General features: G+C 44.6%; 1 protein-coding gene across 3 annotated transcripts in view; it reads right to left on the reverse strand.

The window, feature by feature from the left end:
- BACH2 (BTB domain and CNC homolog 2) overlaps nt 1-22,139 on the reverse strand; it is a 230,485-nt gene that overhangs the window by 120,530 nt on the left and 87,816 nt on the right. For all 3 annotated transcript variants that reach the window (XM_068149520.1, XM_068149545.1, XM_068149529.1), the window contains one exon: nt 17,359-17,467. The gene's annotated coding sequence lies outside the window, so the exon portion shown is untranslated. The remainder of the gene's footprint in view (nt 1-17,358; nt 17,468-22,139) is intronic.

Raw genomic sequence — 22,139 nt, forward strand, 5'->3', positions numbered from 1 at the left:
ACCTCTCTTGACCTACTAACCACAGCCCTTCTAATAGACCCCAGAATGGCACTGGCCTTCTTGGTCACAAGAGCACACTGCTGGTTCACGGTCAACCTTCCGTCCACCAGGACCCCCAGGTCCTTTTCCCCTTCGCTGGTCTCTGACAGGTCAGTCCACAACCTGTTCTGATCCATGGGGCTGTTCTTTCCCAGGTGCAAGACTCTACACTTGCCCTTGTTGAATTTAATTCAATTTCTCCCTGCCCAACTCTCCAGCGTAGGTCTTGCTGAATGGCAGCACAATAGCAGCAACAATGGCACAACAGTTGCAAATCAAACTATGAAGAGAGACCCCAAGCTGGTGGAGGTACGTGTCTATCAGAAGCACATGCGAGCTGTAGTGGGGCTGAAATGAAGCCCTCCCATGTGAAGGAGCTGTCTCTTCACATCTCTGTCTTCACCCTCATATTGAGCAGAGGAAAGTCAAAATAACTGAAAGTATTTTATGAGTTATTTTCACTGGCCATAACAAAGAGAAAAAGAGAAAGGCAAACTCATGATGGGAAAGAGCTTCAAGAATATGCTCCCTGTTGGGTAAACTCAGGTCTGCTTAACAAGAAAAGTCAGAGAGGCCACGCACAGTAATGCTGAGAAAAAGGAAATGGTACTTCATTTTAGCCAGAGTCATAAATCTTACCAGTGAACCTCTAACAGCAAAACAGCGAACAGGGGAATTTTTATACACTGATAATTAGTTGTGAGATGATATCGAGTTTACTGTGCTGCACACTCTGCGTGTGCAGTGCCTTCTTAACCTGCAAAACACCGTGTGGGGCTCTGCCTGCCTTGCAGCCACCGGCTTTGCTGGAAGGCTTGTGGCTAAACTCTCAGAAACCCTTATAAAAAGAAGGAGAAATGCAGCTGGCTATTTCTGCTCCACACTGATCCTTCTGAGCTGAGCCCAGAACAATTTTTCAACAGGGGAAATGCACCATGCGTATAAAGTCACCCCCTCTGCTACAGAGGAAATGGACCAACAGGACACCTTGTCCTGCCATTAGCATTCTCATCTTCTGGGGTTACAGATGCCACCCACAGACCCTGTGGGATTAGTCATGCTCAGCCCACTGAAGCAGAGGAAGAAAATGTGGTTGAAGAAATTCATGAGCCAGAAGCAGCTGCAGAGCTGCTTTGCAAGGACTAAAGTCAAGTGGGCATTCCTACCACCTGTGCTGGGAATGAGGCAGCCCATTCACTAGTGCTTGTTCCTCGACATCTTGCTCTTTCTCAGAGCACAGCCAGGGACTTCCACCAGCAACAGACATGAGCAAAGACTCTACCGCATCTAACAATCAGACCGCATTTCCAGTCAAAGAAAAGCCACTTTTCGGTTTCTAGATGAGAGGGTATCCAGAGGACATGTGCCAGCAGCACATGGGGCATGCAAGACGCTGGTGAGGACCCCCAGTACATCTTATGCTATCTTAGAAGGTACAAGTTCGGTCTAGAGGAGAAAGCCTGGAGACCTTCATCCCCAGAAGATGCACAATTAGAGAATGGCCCAGAGAGAACAGCATCTTTCTCCTCTAAGACAGGCCAAGGGAGCAAGAAGAGCTCACCTCATTTGCACCAGGAGCAATGAGACTAGCACCCTTGCGGGCTGCCTTGGTGCTCCTAACTACTTTCTGCCCATCTTCTAACTCTTTTATTCACCTACAACCCAACGTGAACAAGCAAATGTACTGCATTGCTTGACTGTGCTTCCCTGCTGGTTCAAAGGAGCAGGAGGCAGGTTAGGGTTACAGGGCAGACCAGCTCCACCATCTCCACAAGCTTTGTCTGCACAGGCAGCAACTCCTGTGTCCAAGATGCAGTCCTCTTGCTGCCGTATGCTAAACTGAACGACCAATATGTATTTAATGCACAAAACTACCATTAGGAGGTTTTTAAAAGCCATTCAGCCTAATGGTGTGCAGCTGTCACAGACATCATTGAACACATCACTGGCTTTCTTTGAGCTGATTAGCCAGACAAGGAATTGTAGCCAAAAGATGTGAAAGGATGGGTTCAAACTTCAAATAACGCAAGTGAGAGGTGTGGAGCACAAGCCCTATGAGGAGAGGCTGAGGGAGCTGAGGCTGCCTTAGCCTGGAGAAGAGGAGGCTCAGAGGAGACCTTATTGCTGTCTACAACTACCTGCAGGGAGGTTGTAGACAGGTGGGGGTTGGTCTCTTCTCCCAGGCAACCACCAGCAGAACAAGTGGACACAGTCTCAAGCTGCACCAGGGGAGGTTTAGGCTGGATGTTAGGAAGAAGTTTCTCACAGAAAGAGTAATTGGCCATTGGAATGGGCTGCCTGGGGAGGTGGTGGAGTCACCATCACTGGAGGTGTTTGAGACTGGATGGAGCGCTTGGTGCCATGGTTAGGTTGATTAGATGGTGTTGGAGGATAGGTTGGACTCGATGATCTCGAAGGTCTTTTCCAACCTGGTCTGGTCTGGTCTGGTCTGGTCTATTCTATTCTATTCTATTCTATTCTATTCTATTCTATTCTATTCTATTCTATTCTATGCTACTCTATTCTATCCCTCAGCTGAGCAATATTTCATTCAAAGGACTGCATGAAATGGAGGTGGAGAGAAGGCTCACAACAGAAAGGAAGGGTTTGTTTACTACTGATATAAACAAGTGAAACACTCTTCGTTGCTTGGTTTAAGAATCAGCACATACCAGCCTCAAAGTGGTGCCAATGGGTACTACACTGCCACACTAATCTGTATGGATGCCAACACTCATGTCACTTTTTTCCCCCCATACTGGAATAGAGGGAAAACCTACCAAGAAATCTAACTTTGCTCTGAAGAACTCTCTCTGCGAAACTGAAGAGCTTCAAGACCACAGCCCATTTCACCCAAACTGCTTCTGTTCAGCACCTTTGTTCAGACAGCTTAGCTTTTTATTAAGGTCTAAGGCAGCTCCATGCATTGGCTTTTATTTCTAGCATAATGTTTATTATTCCAATCAGAACGCTCTGTAATCTCATCTAAATGTTTTATTATTAATTGCTGCACCCCGCACCCCACCCTTAATAATTATCCTCAGGAGAGGTAAACATTTCAACATGAGTTACTTTAGTTAAAGCCATGAATATGCATTATTTATTTATTTAGGTAAACAGTAATTAAGAAAAATCACCCAGACTCTTTTCTCTTTGAAGTGAGCCTTCACCAGCCTTGCCATGGGAACTGCAAGTCCCTTAAACACAGATCACGTTGTCCTTCTCCACCCTGATTTACATTCAGGGGCCTCAGAACATACAACAGCTGCCAGGAAAGCAGTATTTGCTTCGAGACCACTCCTACTAACATCAAAACATTCATGACTCCCCCTCTGCTCTCTCTCCATGGACAGAGGGCTATGTCCTTACAAACAGAGTGGCTGATACCACTGCAGCCCTCTGTGCTAAGCTGGGGAGCAGCCAGAACCAAACGATGACTGTTTGGTGCTGGAGCAGTCAGCCAGCAACACGTTCCATATATGTAACATGCATTGGGGTATTACGCAGCTGAGTGACTCCACTCAACTCCCCCACATTTCTTCACAGAATCAACCAGGTTGGAAGAGATCTCCAAAATCATCAAGTCCAACCCTAACTAATCAACTAGACCATGGCACTAAGTGCCCCATCCAGTCTTTTCTTAAATACCTCTAGGGATGTTGACCCCACCCCCTCCCTGGGCAGCCCATTCCAATGGTCATTTACTCTTTCTGGGAAGAACTTCTTTCTAAGATCAAGCCTAAACCTCCCCTGGCGCAGCTTGAGACTCCATCCTCTTGTTCTGTGGCTGGTTGCCTGGGAGAAGAGACCAACTTCCACCTGGCTACAACCTCCCTTCAGGTAGTTGTAGATGGCAATAAGGTCTCTTCTCCAGGCTAAGCAACCCCAGCTCCCTCAGCCTCTCCTCATAGGGCTTGTGCTCCAGACCTTTCACCAGTCTCATTGCCCTTCTCTGGACACGTTCAAGTGTCTCAATGTCCTTCTTAAATTGTGGGGCCCTTCCTGGGCAGCCCATTCCAGTGGGCAGCCCATTCCAGTGGGCAATCCCTCTCTCTGTGAAGAACTTCTTTCTAAGATCAAGCCTAAATTTCCCACTGTGCAGCTCGGGACTGTGTCCTCTTGTTCTGTTGCTGGTTGCCTGGCTGTCTTCCTCAGTGTTACACAACTCCAAATATTGCAATATCCCATCCTATGTAATACTTCCACCAACTTCTACCACACACCACGACAGAACCAGGCAGCGCCTTGGGCAATGAAGCCACTTAGAGGGAACTCATTTTTTAAAACAAAAAAAATTATGACATGTCAGATCGCCCTGACATGATTGATCATCCAGTCGAAGGACCGTTATCAGTGCTGCAAGAGAGGAATCAAAATGTCTCCCGAAGACAAAGGGATTTTCTCAGATCTAAAACTGTGAAGCAAATAGATCAAACTGCGGTCTGGGCTTTGTTTCAGTTTTCAGAGATAATTTCCGGCCACCGTTCAGAGAAATGCTTTGCATTTCCATTTCTGACTCACTCCTTTTAACAAGTGCACTTGCTGGAATTACTAAGCATGGGATTGAATCAAAACATTTCGCTTTCTGAATCAAAGTGCTTCTCAATGTTATTGATGTGAACTTAGCTATAAACCTAACGTGGCGACTGGCAGCGTTGGTGGTGTGCAGGTATGCTACGGGCGCGTGATCCAGTGGGTCAAAGGATTCGTCTTCCACCTGGAGTCCCACTGAGGCATGGGGGACACCTCCCAAATTCTGCACAGCTGCCCAAAGCACGCTGACAGCGGACTCCTGCATCCCGATCCCGGAATGCTGCATGCTCCCAGAGCCGCGTTTAAACGTCAGGCATGAATGAAAAGCATTCCTGAAAAGAAGCTGTTATGAAACCGAAAAGCGGAGCCCGCCGCAGCGCTGTGCCTAAGTTGAGTCATCAGTTCCCTTTACAGCCTAATAATTGACACTGCCTTGATCAGAATGACTGATTCGAATGCTGCTTTGTGTTTGTGTGTTTTTTGGTGTTTGTTTTTTTTAATTTAAAAAAAAAATCTCTTATGTAAACAAGCCACCTGTCATCTCACAGGAGTGTTTGTGTTCTCTAGATCATGGGAAACATCTGTCAAAAACAGATTTCGCTCTCCCCAGTCAACTTGATACAGTCTGAATCAGACTGTACTACAAAGAAACCAAGAACAGGTCTTGTTATGGAAAAAAAAAATATGCTGCCAACTTAGCGGAAGTGCTGATTTTGTTGCATTTCTTGGGGAATAAATGCTGCAAAGGTTATTAGAGTTGCCTCCTTCCCCTGCAGGATCTCTCCCCTGAAAGGAAATCTTGGGAATTTAAGAGCTGCTTTTCTCTCCTCTTCCTGTGCTTTTACCAAAATGAAGTACCTTCTAGGAAGAGACAGACTGGAGAAGAACCAAAGTTCAGTGAAACTTCAGAGCAGAGTTATTTCCCACCTTTCGACACTGGTACTTGCACAACAGTGATTCCTCTCGTGATCTTTTCAATAAACAAACACTTCTGTGAGCCTACATCCCTCAGGTCACACCTCACCAGAAGGATTCATTAATTACTTTTACATCTTCTAAGCAGAGAAGGGCAACAAAGCTGGTGAGGGGTTTGGAACACAAGCCCTGTGAGGAGAGGCTGAGGGAGCTGGGGTTGCTTAGCCTGAAGAAGAGGAGACTCAGGGGAGACCTTATTTCCATCTACAACTACCTGAAGGGAGACTGCAGCCAGGTGAGGGCTGGTCTCTTCTCCCAGGCAACCAGCACCAGAACAAGAGGACACAGTCTCAAGCTGCACCAGGGGACATTTAGGCTGGATGTTAGGAAGAAGCTCTTCACAGAAGAAGTGACTGGCCATTGGAATGTGTTGCCCAAGGAGGTGGTGGAGTCACCATCACTGGAGGTGTTTAAGAAGAGACTGGACGAGGCACTTGGTGCCATGGTTTAGTGTTGGGTGATAGGTTGGACTTGATGATCTCGAAGGTCTTTTCCAACCTGGTCTGGTCTGGTCTGGTCTATTCTATTCTATTCTATTCTATTCTATTCTATTCTATTCTATTCTATTCTATTCTATTCTATTCTATTCTATTCTATTCTATTCTACTCTATTCTATTCTACTCTGTTCTATTCTACTCTAAATATCAAGTGAGGTTGTGACTGCCTCTAGTGCTTTTTGGAAAATAAGATGACACAAAACAGGGTGGTTGCCACTAGAATAAGGATGATACTAGACACCAGTACTGTGGGTCTTCTGCCAGGGGATCCTCTCTGGAATAGCAAAATCATTAGTACAACAGAAAAATAAAAAAACAAAAACAAAAGAAGAAGTAGAGGTGGGGATTCAACAGAAAGAGGATTAGGCTACTCCTTCAGCATGAAAATGGAGGGGAGACAACACCAGGCTCAATGGGTACCAGCTAGGTGTCTGGGCTGGGACTGAACACAGAGCCCGGTAAATGGACCAATAATTTATAGACTAAGGGGACAGTATTTGAAATATTTAACAGCAGATACATGGCCTTATTAGAAATATGTCCCTGGATGGATAAGAAAGTAATGGCCATGTGTAAATCAGTCTTTGTCTGTAGACCAAAACAACCAGTCCAATTTTTGTGTTTTGTGTGGCGCTGCAGACTGAACACCCACAAGCAGTTGGAGTAGATCAGCAGTGATGCTGGAGGCACAACTTTAAGCTAGGTATCAGTACCTCATGCTTTACACAGCATGATACTAATTCATAAAAAACAAGGCATGGAGGCAGAAGGAAGATCTTGATATACTTTAGAGAAGATGGAGGAGGACATGAGTACTGAGAGTAACACAGTAGTAGATTTTAAAACCAGAAGAGAGACAAAATCCAAAGTCGTGTGAAACAGATGGCATAAAAATGGAAAAGAAAATGCTCTACTGGCTAAAGACAACATTAGATTTTAGTTCCCTAACTATGGTTGGTAGTTGGACATGAAACCAAGAAGCATCTGCAAAATCATAGAATCATTTGGGTTGAAGACCTGGAGTACTGTGTCCAGTTCTAGAGCCCCTATTACAAGAGGGATGTGGAGGTGCTGGAACGTGTCCAGAGAAGGGCCACAAGGATGATCAGAGGGCTGGAGCACCTCTCCTATGAGGACAGACTGAAGGAGTTGGGGCTGTTCAGTCTGCAGAAGAGAAGGCTCCAAGGTGACCTCATTGTGGCCTTCCAGTATCTGAAGGGGGACTACACGAAGGCTGGGGAAGGACTTCTCGGGATCTCAGGTAGTGATAGGACTAGGGGGAATGGAATGAAGCTGGAGGTGGGGAGATTGAGGCTGGATGTGAGGAGGAGGTTCTTCACCTGGTGGTGAAACCCTGGAATGGGTTGTCCAGGGAGGTGGTCGAGGCCCCATCCCTGGAGGTGTTTAAGACCAGGCTGGATGAGGCTCTGGCCAGCCTGATGTAGTGTGGGGTGTCCCTGCCCATGGCAGGGGGGTTGGAACTAGATGATCCTTGTGGTCCCTTCCAACCCTGAATGATACTATGATACGATGATAAAGATTGTTTAGTTCTAAGCCCCCTGCCATGAGCAGGGACACCTTCCACTAGACAAGATTGTTCAATGTCCCATCCAATCCAACCATAAACACTTCAGGAAATGGGACATCCACAATCTGTGCCACCTATTCCCGTGCCTCACCACCCTCACAGTGAATAATTTCTTCCTAACATCTGATTAGAATCTACCCTCTTTTATACCTGAAACTATTATCCCCTCATTCTGTCACTACATACCCTTGTAAAAAGTCCCTCTCTACTTTTCTTGTAGGCCCCTTTTAGTTACTGGAAGGCCACAATAAAGTTTCCCCAGAGCCTTCTCCAAGCTGAGCAATCCCAACTCTCTCAGCCTGTCTTCACAGGAGAGGTGCCCCAGCTCCTTGATCATCTTCACAGCTCAGTCCTCTTCTGGACCTGTTCCAAAAGGTCTGTGCCATTCCTATGCTGGGGCCCCCAGAGCTAGGCATAGTATGAGCATGAGTGAAGTAAATAGAGAGAATCACCTTCCTTGACCTGCTGGTCACACCTCTTTTGATGCAGCCCAGGATACTGGAGTACACAACTTTGTGCTCTGTAACCTTCAAAGGGGACAGAAGTGGATGTAAAGGTAAGCCCTGCTTTTCAATGACACAAACATCTTCATCTAAACAATTTATGCAGCTCTTTTGAAATAAGAAATGACTGCAGAGCTCTGCTTGTGGAACAAACCTGTGGCAGTGGTAAACAAGATAAATCTCAACTGTGGTTTAATGCCCAGAAGCATATACCTTTAGCTCCATTCAACACAGAATCCAATGCGTATCACCAGCCTTGCAACATTTCTTCGGGAATATCCTATATTTCTGAGCAACGCTTTTATCTGCTTGAGCTGTTTGGGAGAGAAACAGAGACCTGCACTCCCAGAAGGTGAGGAGACACACTATACTGGCCAGATTTGAGAAGAATGGACTTACTTAGCACTGATTTTATCTGCCTGACCTAGAATAACGCATACTTTCAACTGTGACTTTCATAAACCTTTTGAAGTTTTACTGGTCCAAGGTACGAAGGTGGCAATACAGAGGAAGCAGAGAAGAATTGAACGAGAATTAAAAGCACTTTGCACTCTTCATGCCAGCAAGTGAAAGAAATCATATTTGGCTTCATGAGAGCACTGCCAATACTAACAAACCGTTTGTCGTCTGGCGCTACGTACCAGCAGGTCATGTACAAACACACATTAGTGTTTTGGTGCAAGCTAAATGGGCAAAATTTGAAGGGCCACTTCTGTTTGCTTTTTACTTAATTTTGCACCAACTCTTGAATATCACAATGAAAAAATCATAACGGCAAGGGAAACAAAGCAAAACAGTGTTCACCACCTCATAACGCTGACTAAACCAGCAAAGATTGTATTTTAAACATCTAACCAGTTCTGACAGCTCAAACCAGAAAACTTAGGCACTACAGGAATTTCTTCTTCAGTTTCATGCCACCTGAAACCAGAAGTTTAGCATCAGCATTGTCACTATTCCACTTAACTATCACCCAAAGCAGTACTAAGAACCACCATGCATTAGGCCAGAGTCAAAGCTAACTCCATAACCAGAAGAAAAAAGACTTGATTTCCTTAGCAAGCTCCCTTCTCTACTCTTAAAACTGTGGCTCTGGCAGCTTCAGGGATGTCCTGCATCATCCACATTGACTACTCATTCCTGTGAGAAAAATGTCCTCTGCACCCAGTCATTGTAGCTTAACTTTGCCACACGAAAGAGCCTCTCTATCCAATTCTCATAGCTTTTGGAGGGCTTTTTGTTTTCCTCTTAACTCATACCACAAAATCTGCCTGTTCTGCCTTGCTTATCTTGTTTTATTATTCTCTGTGGTCTTGGCATTTGTTTTAAATGATGTAAAAAATAGGAAGTTGCACAGAGACTGCTTGGTACAGCACGTGCCTTACCAAGCAATGTTATATAATTCATTGCTTATGAAGTCAGTGTAGCAGAACCAGCCAAATCTCTTAGTTGGATCTGACAGTGTATTTTTCCTTTCCTGCTTGCAACAGGGTAATTAATACTTGGAAGAAATAACAAGAGAAAAGAAGCACAGTGGTAGGTTAAGCACTCCTAATGACATAAGACCACATTTGGATAAAGGGTTGTGGTTTGGGATGTATCTTTAGTAAGAAAAAATAACAAAGTTTGTGCCTGAGTGCATGACAAGGCCACTTGCCACGCCACCTGTTAAGCCATCACCCCCAATCACTCATTACCTGTGCCAACGTCCTCATCCACTCCAAATGTCTGCACTTTTTCCTGAAGCTCTGCGAGTGAAAAGCTAAATCTAGTGCTTTCCCACTTGTTCAGAGTGGCTGACAAAAAAATCAGTAATGAATACTTGGGGAAGAAAGGCTTTCCACTAAAATTAAAGCAGGCAGTTCTAAAAGCCGACGCAGTGTGCTGGTGAAGATTTCTATGTGGAAACTAGCTTAACACATCTTCCGACTTGGTAAATAGCAAGAGGAAATTCTGAGTAAATATTTGTTTTCCCGTATTTATTTCTACACTGGGTGAGGCAAGGCAAAAGGATGTTTAGGCACTGAACTGGTTTTGTTCTCTGTGCATGCTTTGGCATGCTATGTTCTAGGCTTTCAATCTCACATACTTCATGGATCCTATTGTAATTACCATCATAATGAAACCAGACACAGGTTACTTCCCGTTCCCCCAGCCCGACACTGGTAGGGCACGCTAAAATGAGAGTCACTCATGTAAAAACTGACTGAAGAAGACTACCCATCACTTCAGCCCCTTGGCTTCACCTCCCCTGCACCAAATGGTGTCACCTCAAGCTGCTCCTGCTGACATGCAGGTCAAGCAGCAACGTAACCCAAATCACAAAGATCAGAAGACATCCATGGGAAAGGCAGGAAACAGTCTCTAGTTGTTTATACAATTCCTGTTGCTCTCAGAGCAATTAGATTTTATTGAACTGTAATCTTAGATAAGTATATTGAATCTTACAGCTAAAGTCAATTACACTGCATTAAACTGCCTTCTCGATTTGCAGGAGGAAAATCACTTCTTTGATATAAAACTAAATTAGCTCAATAACTCATTACTTGTAGCTTGGGCACAGGGTTGGAACAGCAGTGGCAGTTAAGGTGTTGCCACGTTTTCAGGCACTAGTTCTTCAGAGCTGTAAGCAGACTGAATTCCCAGCTTTACCAGTTGAGAAAAGGGGTAAGCACTGCATGCAGAGAGCAGACATCCAGTGTCAGCAGCACCATGTCTCAAACCATTTGTGTTTTCTCGTGGCAGGGGACTCTGCACTGCATCTCTCCAGCCAGACGTAGGCTCTTTATTCATCTAAAATAACAGTAATTCAGCCAAAATCAGTGGGTCTGGTTCCAGGTCTTTCAAGGCTTATGGAGGGCTCTAAATCACAGCTCTTCCAGCACAACCCCTCAGTGGCACTATTCACATCTGTCTTCTACTTTCTCATCTATCCTCCCTAAATGTTCACTCCTGACCATGGTCAGAGGCAGAGATGGTGGGCCTCTGGCACCGGGCTCAGAATTTAGGCTGCTGTGTGCTGCTGTCAACTAGGGTCCAAATGAAAAACCAGTACTAGACCAAACAAATGCATTTCATGAATGAGGAGAGAGGAGACTGGGTGTAGTGAAACGGTGGGGAAAAATAAACAGGAAAGTAACTTCATGAGAGAGTTACTGTGGAAAAGCCAACCTGCACAAGACAATGGCTGGCTGCCATTCAAGAGTAAGGAAAGAGTAGAGGAGGGAGGACCTGGGAGGGAAGATTACATCTTGTGCCACTTCTGTATCCCACCAGACATGAATCGTGAGAAGTAACTTCTCATGAAAGGGCCAGGATAAATACTATCAATGGCAGAAAGAGGACCAGGTGAGCATGGACCTCAGGGTAAGGCCAGGGAAATGTTTCTGTGGCCACAGGAAGAGGAGGACTGAAATACATCAGGGATGGGAGGACTACTCAGGTCCCCAAAAGAAGAGTATCTAATTAACCCTGGTTGCTCAGATAAAATTGAGGGTCAGGCCAAAGGAAGGTTTGTGAAAACAAGACCCCCAAGAAAAGGGAGGGCAGTAAGAAGGTGGGAGGACAGGAAACAGCATGAGTTATTGCAGCAGAATAGAAGACAGAACAAAAAGGGACTTTGGTCTGAATATGAACATGCCTGTACTTTCAAGATCTCATTAATGGCTGAGGAAGAGCATTACTAATGTTTAGAAAAGAGCATATGGGGCTCCACACACTCTTCAGAGAGAAAAACAATTCCTGTAAGGCATGAGAAGAGTTTAACTACCAACCCACAGGAGATAAAAGGACACATCAAAAGGCATGTGACTTGTCATTTCTGGTTTCTTACTCAGAATAAGCACTGGCAACGTGTGAGATTAATTTAAAAATCTCCCAAATGAATATTTACCTAACAGGGGCTGCATGGAGGACCAGAAAGTCTGAAGGCCAACAGTGGTGACAGGCTATCTGCACATCCTCAGCAGGTGCAGCAATGCTATGCTAGTGCACACACCTTCCCAGGAGATCAGGAAGATGGCAGCTCACTCCCTTGTACCATCTTCCTCAACTCCTAGGGCCACCTTTGGTAACCTGCTGAGAAGGGTCAAGCATTCTTCAGATTCTTTTTTTAGACATAACTGTGTTTAAATGTCAAGAGATCTCCTCATAACTCGTGAGATGACAGAAGCAGCATTTCTGATCCCATTTGGTTTGTTGTGTGTCTCCAGTGTTAGAGCAGATAGGAGAGACTCAAAGCCATAAACCGACAGACCAAGAAGAGAAAGGTGAGAAACGGAACAATCCAAATGCCTACTGCAGCTCTGGGGCAGCCACACTCCAGAAGAAATAGGCCTGAAAGACTTGGAACAAAAACCCCCAACCTTTCTGGATCTGGAAATCATTTCCTCTGCTCTGGAACAGTGAAATACAAGCAGCACGGAGGATTGTCCCCTGCAAGGGAATGCACCCCTCTCACTCTAGTTCCTGGGGTGGCTCTCCTCATCACAATGCCCATGTTTTTCAGCAACAGCACACTTCACTCTCACAATGGACAGGAATAGGATGATCTCTACTGCAGAAATAAAGGAGTGGGTTATGGGGCAGATGCACAGGGAATCTGTGATTGAGGCAGGGAATTGAACCCAGATCATGAGTTCCACCCAGTTGGGTGCTCAGTGCAAGCTAGGTGGCTGACAGATCACCTCTTCTACTGGGGTTTTAAACTTTAAGTTTGATGGGTTTCTTAATGAATGTGGGGATTTTATATTTGTCTAGCCACTACACTTGATTTCACTCACACTTCTGCTTTCTGGAATCTTCTAATTCTGCATTTTTTTTCCTTTTCTTCAAAAACCAACAGAACTGAACATTAAACAGAATTTGACCATCAATATTTAGCTTTCTCCCTTACCAACATCAGACTCTTTCTAGCTCTCAGAGTTAAGTGTCACCTGTTTCTTTGTTTTTACACTCTGTGCTTGCTACTATGGCTTCATCAAAACATATCAGTGATATTTGGAAGGAGATGTCTTATTCACAGCTTCAGAGAATTACAGTAACTGCTTATGCAAACAGCAGCGTTGTGACGCAGCAGAGCAGATCTGGTGGGAAAACCAAAGAAAGGAGATGTACAAAAAAGGTAAGTTCTAAAGCAAATGCTCCAATGCTGCTATGCATCATGTCAAAATGAGCAATCAGTTGATGAAAATCTACCAGTAAGTCACTGCATCAGGTTGCCTAGAATGCCCTACTGGCTCAGCAAATGAATCACTAGGCAAATGTGAGCAATGTGCTCATAGCCATGGTAGTCTTCAGGGTGGGTGAAAGCAGTGTTTCCTCCATTATCATCATAGGCTGTGGTTTAATTGGTATTTGAAAATTACTTATGATCTTCCAGTGAAAAGCACTTTGTATGTATTTTTAAGACAAAATTTTGTGGCATTATACTCTTTGCAATTAGGTGCAACAAGTCAAACCGCTGTTTCATGAATTAATTCACATTCATAGTATCATAGTATCATTCAGGGTTGGAAGGGACCACAAGGATCATCTAGTTCCAACCCCACTGCCATGGCCAGGGACACCCCACACTACATCAGGCTGGACAGAGCCTCATCCACCCTGGGCTTAAACACCTCCAGGGACGGGGCCTCAACCACCTCCCTGGACAACCCATTCCAGGGCTTCACCACTCACATGGGGAAGAACTTCCTCCTCACATCCAGCCTCAATCTCCCCACCTCCAGCTTCATTCCATTCCCCCTAGTCCTATCACTACCTGAGATCCTCAGAAGTCCTTCCCCAGCCTTCCTGTAGTCCCCCTTCAGATACTGGAAGGCCACAATGAGGTCACCTGGGAGCCTTCTCTTCTGCAGACTGAACAGCCCCAACTCCTTCAGTCTGTCCTCACAGGAGAGGTGCTCCAGCCCTCTGATCATCCTTGTGGCCCTTCTCTGGACACGTTCCAGCACCTCCACATCCCTCTTGTAATAGGAGCTCCAGAACTGGACACAGTACTCCACTGGCTGAATCCCTTGCAGAAAATCTCAAGATCATGAGGGGAAAAAAAAAACCCCAAACTAATTTCCACCTGTAAAATAACTAACTGTGGGAATTGAAGAGAAAGAAAAAAAAGACTTCAGACTTCTGTGAGAAAATGCTGCAAAACCACAAACTTTCAAAAGTGCCCAATATGCTACTTTCAGCTTAGCTGGATGAGGCCCAATCTATCCCCAACTAACCAAGATGCAGCAGAAGACTGTCATCATTCCACTACCACCACAGGCTTTCAGTAACTTGTGTCCACTGTGCATCCGAGGCTGTGAAGCTCTACGAAGTAACATAAGACTTTTATGCTTAAAGCAGCCAAGCAGCTGCAAAAATAATCATCTAAAAATACTGAATACTTGGTCCCACTCGGCAGCTGAGAAAACAATTACTGATTGAAAAATTCAGTGCTTGATATTACTTAATAGTTGGGGGAAAACTATTTGTGAATCATAATTAACATTTATTTAACTATTAAAAGTATCCATCTACTGTTTGTGGCTTCATGGAGAGCCAATATGTGGCCTTCTGGCACCACTGAACAGACTAATATAGTTAAATTGCAAGGACACGAGGCAGAAAGCCATGTTGGAACACTGAATCCTTCAGCTAACTGGTTTTGTCTCAGCAGTATGTGCTCCACCAGACCAGGCCTGAACCCTCCTCTACCAAATAAGTAGCAACTACCTCAGGGTAAATTGAATAAATGCACATCTCCAGCTCCTGGTGCCACAATGATTCAAACACAATGACACAAAATGGATAAAAATCCAGCACTGGCAGCAACAGAGAAAAAAAGTTCTCCCTGAAACAGATGCGAGGCCTATGGGCAACTCTGTGGTGGTGTCAGCTTGGGGTTGATGGCAGTGGGGCTTCCTCCTGGAAAGTGCTGCAGTGCCATGCAAAAAAGTAGCCCAGCACTCATCACTCTTGTAGAAGCCAGGGTCCTGCTTCCCATGTTGAAAGCATAGCCAGCAGGACTAGGGAAACAATGGTCTCCTTGCGCTCAGAACTGGTGAGGCTGCACCTCGAATACAATGTTCAGTTTTGTGTCCCTCACTACAAGGAGGACATTGAGGTGATAGAACATGTCCAGAGAACGGCAATAAAACTTTTGAGGGGGTTCTTGAGCACAAGACTCATGAGGAGCAGCTGAGGCAACTGGAGTTGTGTAGTCTGAGGAAGATGAGGTCAAGGGGAGACCTTTTCACACTCTACAACTAACCCAAAAAGAGGTTGTAGTGAGGTGGGCGTTGGTCTGTTCTCTCAAATAACAAGAAACAGGACAAGAGAAAACAGCCAGAAGTTGTACCAGGGGAGGGTTAGATTGGACATTTAGAAAAATGTATTCACTGAGAAGATTGTCTGCCCAGGGAAGTGGTTGAGTGACCATGCCTGGAGGTATTTAAAAGATGTTTAGATGTGGCACTGAGGGACATGGCTTAGTGGTGGATTTGGCAGTACTAAGTTTACAGTCAGACTCAGTGTCTTTGTATTTTCCAGCCTAAATGATTCTATAACTTTATGAATTAAGTGGTGACTTGGGTGAGGATGTATGTTCCAGAAGGAGATAGACCATATACAGGCAGGATGCTGAAAACAAATGTTTTGTCTTGTTCTAAATTTCTAATTAGAAAACCTTCTAAGAGCTTAGATTTTTCCAAGCCCTGATTTCCCTTATTTGCCATAGCTGAGATGTCCCATTACTGACAGTAAATGGGTTCTTTTTTCACTTCATTCACATTAACCCATGCACAACTGGTCTGGTAGAGCAAGGATGAAACAGCAAACAGTGCATCTGGCAGATAACTGCTGGCAGAGCTGAGACAAGGATTTTTCCCCAGCACCACCTCACCCTGATGATCCACAAATAAGAAACCTATTCCAAAAGACTGACTGAAACAACTTTATTTTTGTGTTTGAAGGACTCAGTGATTAGCATATTTTTATCTTTTAAAATACAGTTTTATATTGCACAGCAAATGTAACCTGTAGAGAATTATTTTTGCAAGATGCTGAGGAGTGTGAGCAGCCTGTATATGCTTAATCTGATGTCTCAGTCACTAACTCTCACCTTTGCTCCCTGGAGCAACCATACTATGAGAGGCCATTTGAAGGGAAATGCACTTAAGTCATAAATACTTCTCATAAGCTGCATGAGTAGCAGCAGGAAAAAAATGGAAGGCAATATAAAAAGAGATGCAAGTTGTAAAATTTCAGGTCACAAACATCCCCAAATGGAATATGCTTTCAAAAGGAACTGTACAAATGATGTGATGAAGGTTCCTTGGTGTACCCTCTTGAAATTTTATACGATTTCCACCATGAGTGTGGTGAGACACTGGAACAGGTTACCCATGGAGGCCCCATCCCTGGAGGTTTTTAAGGCCAGGCTGGATGTGGCTCTGAGCAAGCTGATCTAGTGTGAGGTGTTCCTGCCCATGGTAGGGGGCTTGGAACTAGATAATCCTTGAGGTCCCTTCCAACCCTAACAATTCTATGATTCTATGAATTCTATGATGTTATTCTTTTAAAGTGCAAATGCTCTCACTGCTGTAATCAATGCAATTGGCTTATAACATGAAATGGGATCTTTTTCAATGACATGCACTCATCATGGAGACAGATGCAGCAAATCCACTGCTCTTCACAGCCTGCTGAGGTTTCCTAGTCGCACACACAGCATGTCTGAACAGACAAACCAGTGATCTTTTCAGATTGCTCATGGCAGCTGTTAATGGACTATTTCAAACTGAGTTAAGCAGATCATGGTTTATGAAATTCTCCACAAAGCATTTGCCCTACCCGGGCTATACCAGCACAGCTAAAACGCTGAAGCGTGACAGTGCAGGCATGGATGAAGACTCAAAGAAATGTGTGCACCACAGAGTGAATGGCAAAACAGATCCGTAGCTATGTTGCCATAGTTCTTTCTAGGTTCACATGTAGCTGCCTGTTCTCAGAAGTGTTCAGTTACTGTGCTGGGGAGTTTTAGAGCAAGTCAGCAAAGAGCTTTGAAAGGTCTTTAGCTCTGTGCTTCAGACGTGGGAGTGCTCATGTTCCCACATACAGTGATACTGTCTGCTAGATGTTGGGAGTAAAACTATGAAATCATAAGGAACAATCAGAACATCTAAGAAGTGCCTCAAAACTGAAGAAACTATTTGATGCTACTCTTGCAAAAATACTTACTTAGAAGGTGGTCCTGGAAGCAATTTCCAAGCAAGTCAACGGCTGCTCTAGACGGTCTACTGGATGGTGTGGCTCAGCTCTTTCATTCAAGCAGCACCTATAGTTATATCTAGAAAAGGATACAAAACCAAAATTCTTTGTGAGCAAATACGTACCTTTCCTTTTAAAACCATAACCAGGTTAAAATTAGCTTTGGTGGAAGTCAATAAAGTTCTCATTTCAAGCCTCCTCATGTGCTACCCACTTGCAGGAACAAGCTCCAAGGTGCAATCAAAGCCTACTTAGGATGCTGAAGCTGTGAGAGCAACTTTGCTTGAGAAAAAAGCCCCATGCTGGGCATATCAAAGCACTCAACAAATGCACACAGCTGTTTTTCTCATCTAGTTCTACTTAAAACATTTGCAGGAAATGCAAGATGAAATACTGGCCTTAGCACCAAAAGATGTAGGTGCTTTCAGCAAGGCCAGGAATTCCAGGCACCAACTTCTTTCTTTTCTCTGTTGAGTGGGTGTTCACTTCGAAGTTGTAGACATGTTAGCAATTCAACAACTGTGCGAATTAATATTCAACTTAACAGTCATTGCTAGGTTGGGAGCTTATTATTGCTTGTTCTGCTAAAGTGTCAGGTTAAAATAGTTGTACTCTGCAATACATATCCTTTGGCTTTTTGTACCAAATAATTTCCTTCCATCTCATCAACTCCCATTGTATGAACCATCCATGCCAGCTCCACCACCGCAGCTAGGATAGGCAAGGAAAAACAGTGAGGGGACAGGTAAGGAAGAGAGAGATCTCAGCCCTCATAATTTCTCATTGAGCTGCATATTTTATTCACCCCACCCCAGGCATTTAATGCCTACAACTACCTGAAAGGAGGTTGTAGACAAGCAGATGTTGGTCTCTTCTCCCAGGCAGCCAGTACCAGAACAAGAGGACACAGTCTCAGGCTGTGCCAGGGGAGGTTTAGGTTGGATGTTAGGAAAAAGTTCTATACAGAGAGGGTGATTGCCCATTGGAATGGGCTGCCCGGGGAGGTGGTGGAGTCACCATCATTGGAGGTGTTCAGGAGGAGCCTTGATGGGGTGCTTGGTGCCATGGGTTAGTTGTTTAGGTGGGTTGGATTGGTTGATGGGTTGGACGCGATGATCTTGAAGGTCTCTTCCAACCTGGTTTATTCTATGCATTCTATGTATTATGTGACTTCTCAAGAAAGCAGCATGCTCACATCTGCAGGACATGGTCTGCTTTTAAAGCAAGCAAGTAAAGGCAAAACCCAAGAGTAAAGCAAGGGCTCTACATCTAGCCATAAGCCTCAGAAAGCTGTTTCCTATCAGGCACAGGATAGAATAGAATAGAATAGAATAGAATAGAATAGAATAGAATAGAATAGAATAGAATAGAATAGAATAGAATAGAATAGAATAAACCAGGTTGGAAGAGACCTTCAAGATCATCACGTCCAACCTATCACCCAACACCACCCAATCAACTAACCCATGTAAGCAAGCACCCTATCAAGTCTCCTCCTGAACACCTCCAGTGACGGCGACTCCACCACCTCCCCAGGCAGTCCATTCCAATGGGCAATCACTCTCTCTGTGTAAAACTTCCTCCTGACCTCCAGCCTGAACTTCCCCTGGCGCAGCCTGAGACTGTGTCCTCTTGTTCTGGTGCTGGCTGCCTGGGAGAAGAGACCAACATCCACCTGTCTACAACCTCCCTTCAGGTAGTTGTGATTTCCCAACTTTGCAGGTGATTATCCTTATGGAAAACACCCTGTTTTCAAGGTTGAGCTGACTGGTATGGAGAAGGGAAAAAAAACCCAAACCACCACATGTTGAAATTTTGCAGACTCAGATCCATTTTGTAACTAGTAAATGAGCTTGTATCCCTCCCTCCTTTTGCTTCCTTTTTTTTTTTCCCCTTTTTTTTTCTTTTGGGATAGCTCACAAGCTGCTGACAACTCACACTGTACTAAGAGCTGTTCACACTGCACAAAGTGTTTACCACTCACAACTGATGCTAAAAATTAATTTACAGCACCACTACAGCAAGCTTTGACAAACTGTCATGTGTTGACACAGTCATAAGTTGTTGGTTAAAAAAAGTAACACTTCCCTCTTCTGCCACCTCGTATTTAAGACCAGGGATGGGCATATTATGCAAAGTTTGAGGGTTTGTAAGCTTCACAAATGTTTGGGCTTAACAAAACAAGCTTAGTTGTGAAAGTTTTTTTCTCTTACAGTTAGTCGTGTGTTTATTGCCAAAAAGACTCCAGTAAGGGGGAAAAAAAAAAACCCAAGCAAGCATTAAAAACAGAAAAATCTTTTCCCATCCACAAGATCCGTGTGTTATGCAGAACGAGGAGAAAAGGCTGCAAGATAAATAATCTAGAACAAGTATCATTCAAGGTAATATCAGACCAGTGACAAATATCCTGTAACAACTACTCAGAGCTGCAGACACCACCCACCTACTGTAAAAAAAGGAAGGAAAAGAAAAGAGATTGCTTCGAGTAAGGGTTTTAATTGTTCTCAGCTGTCACACAATGTTATCTTGAGCAAAGCCTTTTACTTCTCGATTCTTCTGTATAGCTCCATATGGAAATAAAGAGCGGCGGCACTCATCAGACGAGGTCCAAATTGATTTCTGTGTACTCAAGATAGTAAGTGTTACTCAGCACTCGCGCCCTCGAGTGGCAGCTCTTACGTTTTAATGCCCCTTCTTACTCAGGGCAGGTTAAACAACCTGTCTAGTTTACACCCTGGAATCAGTAAAGAACACGAAGGTGGGCTCAGCTGAAATGCCCACTGTTTCAGTGGTCATGCTAACTTAAAACATTAACCCCACTCTAGCTAAATCAAGGTAAGGAAACAAGGCCAAGGATGGAGAGAACAAAACCAGCAAGAGAAAACCATGGAATCCGTTTGGCTGAGGTGCCAATAACTTCAAGTTATCTTCATTTTTCTTATTTTCTGAGGTTTAAGTTCCTCTGCACTTCTATAGAGACACCCAGGTAAGCTAGGGACTGTCACCTAGCAGCAATGACCTTGCTATTTGCAAGGCATTAGAAGGAAGACATAAAGATGACATAGTATCACAGTATCACCAAGGTTGGAAGAGACCTCAAAGATCATCAAGTCCAACCTGTCACCACAGACCTCATGACCAGACCATGGCACCAAGTGCCACGTCCAATCCCCTCTTGAACACCTCCAGGAATGGTGACTACACCACCTCCCTAGGCAGCACATTCCAATGATGAATGACTCTCTCAGTGAAGAACTTTCTCTTCACCTCAAGCCTAAACTTCCCCTGGCGCAGCTTGAGACTGTGTCCTCTTGTTCTGGTGCTGGTTGCCTGGGAGAAGAGACCAACCCCTTCCTGGCTACAACCACCCTTCAAACACTTGCCCCTGCAAGCCCTCACCAAGATTGCAAAAGAGAATATATGAAGCTGTCCTGCTCTCTTGATAATCCGCACATGCAACCAATGGGATAAATATACATCTATATCTCTATCTATTTATCTGTACCTGTAAAATATGTGTGCTGGGCAGTCAGAGCCTGCATGGGAGGCAGACTGTGCGAAACAAACTCCCCTGGTTAGAAATCAAAAAATAAAAAGGAAAGTTGCAGCTTTCTCCTTCTCTGCACCACCATTCCAATCAGCGAGGACAGGACACTAAACCAAACTCTTCAGGGCTCCTGGGATTTAAGAGTACCTCTCCTCTCCCAAAGCAAGTGGCACCACTGACTAACCACATTAACTGTGGGCAATTTTCCTGTCTCTGCTCTATGCCTGTCTTCACGTCACTGCAAAGGTCACCACGTCATATCTGGTACACTGAGGTCTGCCGCCCACCAGCAAACAGGGAAGCAGCTTATTTGGACAGTCTGGCAGCATCTCCTGTGAGTATTTGGGGGTGGGGGGAAACTTTCCAGCTTTCCACTTGGGGAGGGGCACTCCAACAATGGTTGCTGTTCTTAACCTTCAGAAGGGGCTTGAGGTGCTCAAATTGCCTTTGCTTGAAAGGATCTCAGCCTGCACCAGCTTTACACAGCAATATTAGCTCAGCAATGCCCAAGTCCTAAGGAAGCCATTACCTTCCTGGCTCTGCCTCTCTGGTTCAGGAGAGGAAGCAACATCTCTATAAGCATGAAACAGTGTGAAGAGGTGTCAGATCTTTCTCTGTGGCTCTGTGGAGCACACCTTCACTTTCAACCGTTTCAAGCTGAAAATACTTGGTGGCCCCACAGAGACTTTAGCCATTTGAAAGCCAGCATCTATGTTCCCCCTTTGCCATTCCATCAAAAAAGAAGTGCAAGGACCCCTCAGGAGGCAAACTAGGAACTGCCAGCCCCCTGCACATGGGCATCCCTCTCTTTTGCTTTATCATTTTTTCTAACTGTATACATTAACATATTTTTCATTGCTTTGTTAGCATTACATCTGCTGCATGGTCCATAACTATCACTGCCAGCATTACCTACAGCATCAGTGCAGAAGCATATGATTATCTGAAATAGGACTTTCTTCTTGTCTGACTTCTCATAGCCAGTTTTGTTAGATAAAACCATCTGGTTTCTTGCTTGTGTCAAACCCCAAAACACATCCTAACTCAGACAATGGGCTAAGCACATGTGAATGTGCGAACCTGGACACCTGGGGTCTAGATGGTCCAGATAAACGTGCAGCACATGTAAGTAACCTTGTAACACACCTGTGAACTGTGTGTGCCCCTGGCCATGTTTGGATATGCCCCATTCTACAGGTTCAGC

The sequence above is a fragment of the Melanerpes formicivorus genome, unplaced genomic scaffold, assembly GCF_026170545.1.
Source record: "Melanerpes formicivorus ecotype bairdi unplaced genomic scaffold, bMelFor1.0.p_v2 SCAF_2, whole genome shotgun sequence".
NCBI classification, from domain to species: domain Eukaryota; kingdom Metazoa; phylum Chordata; class Aves; order Piciformes; family Picidae; genus Melanerpes; species Melanerpes formicivorus.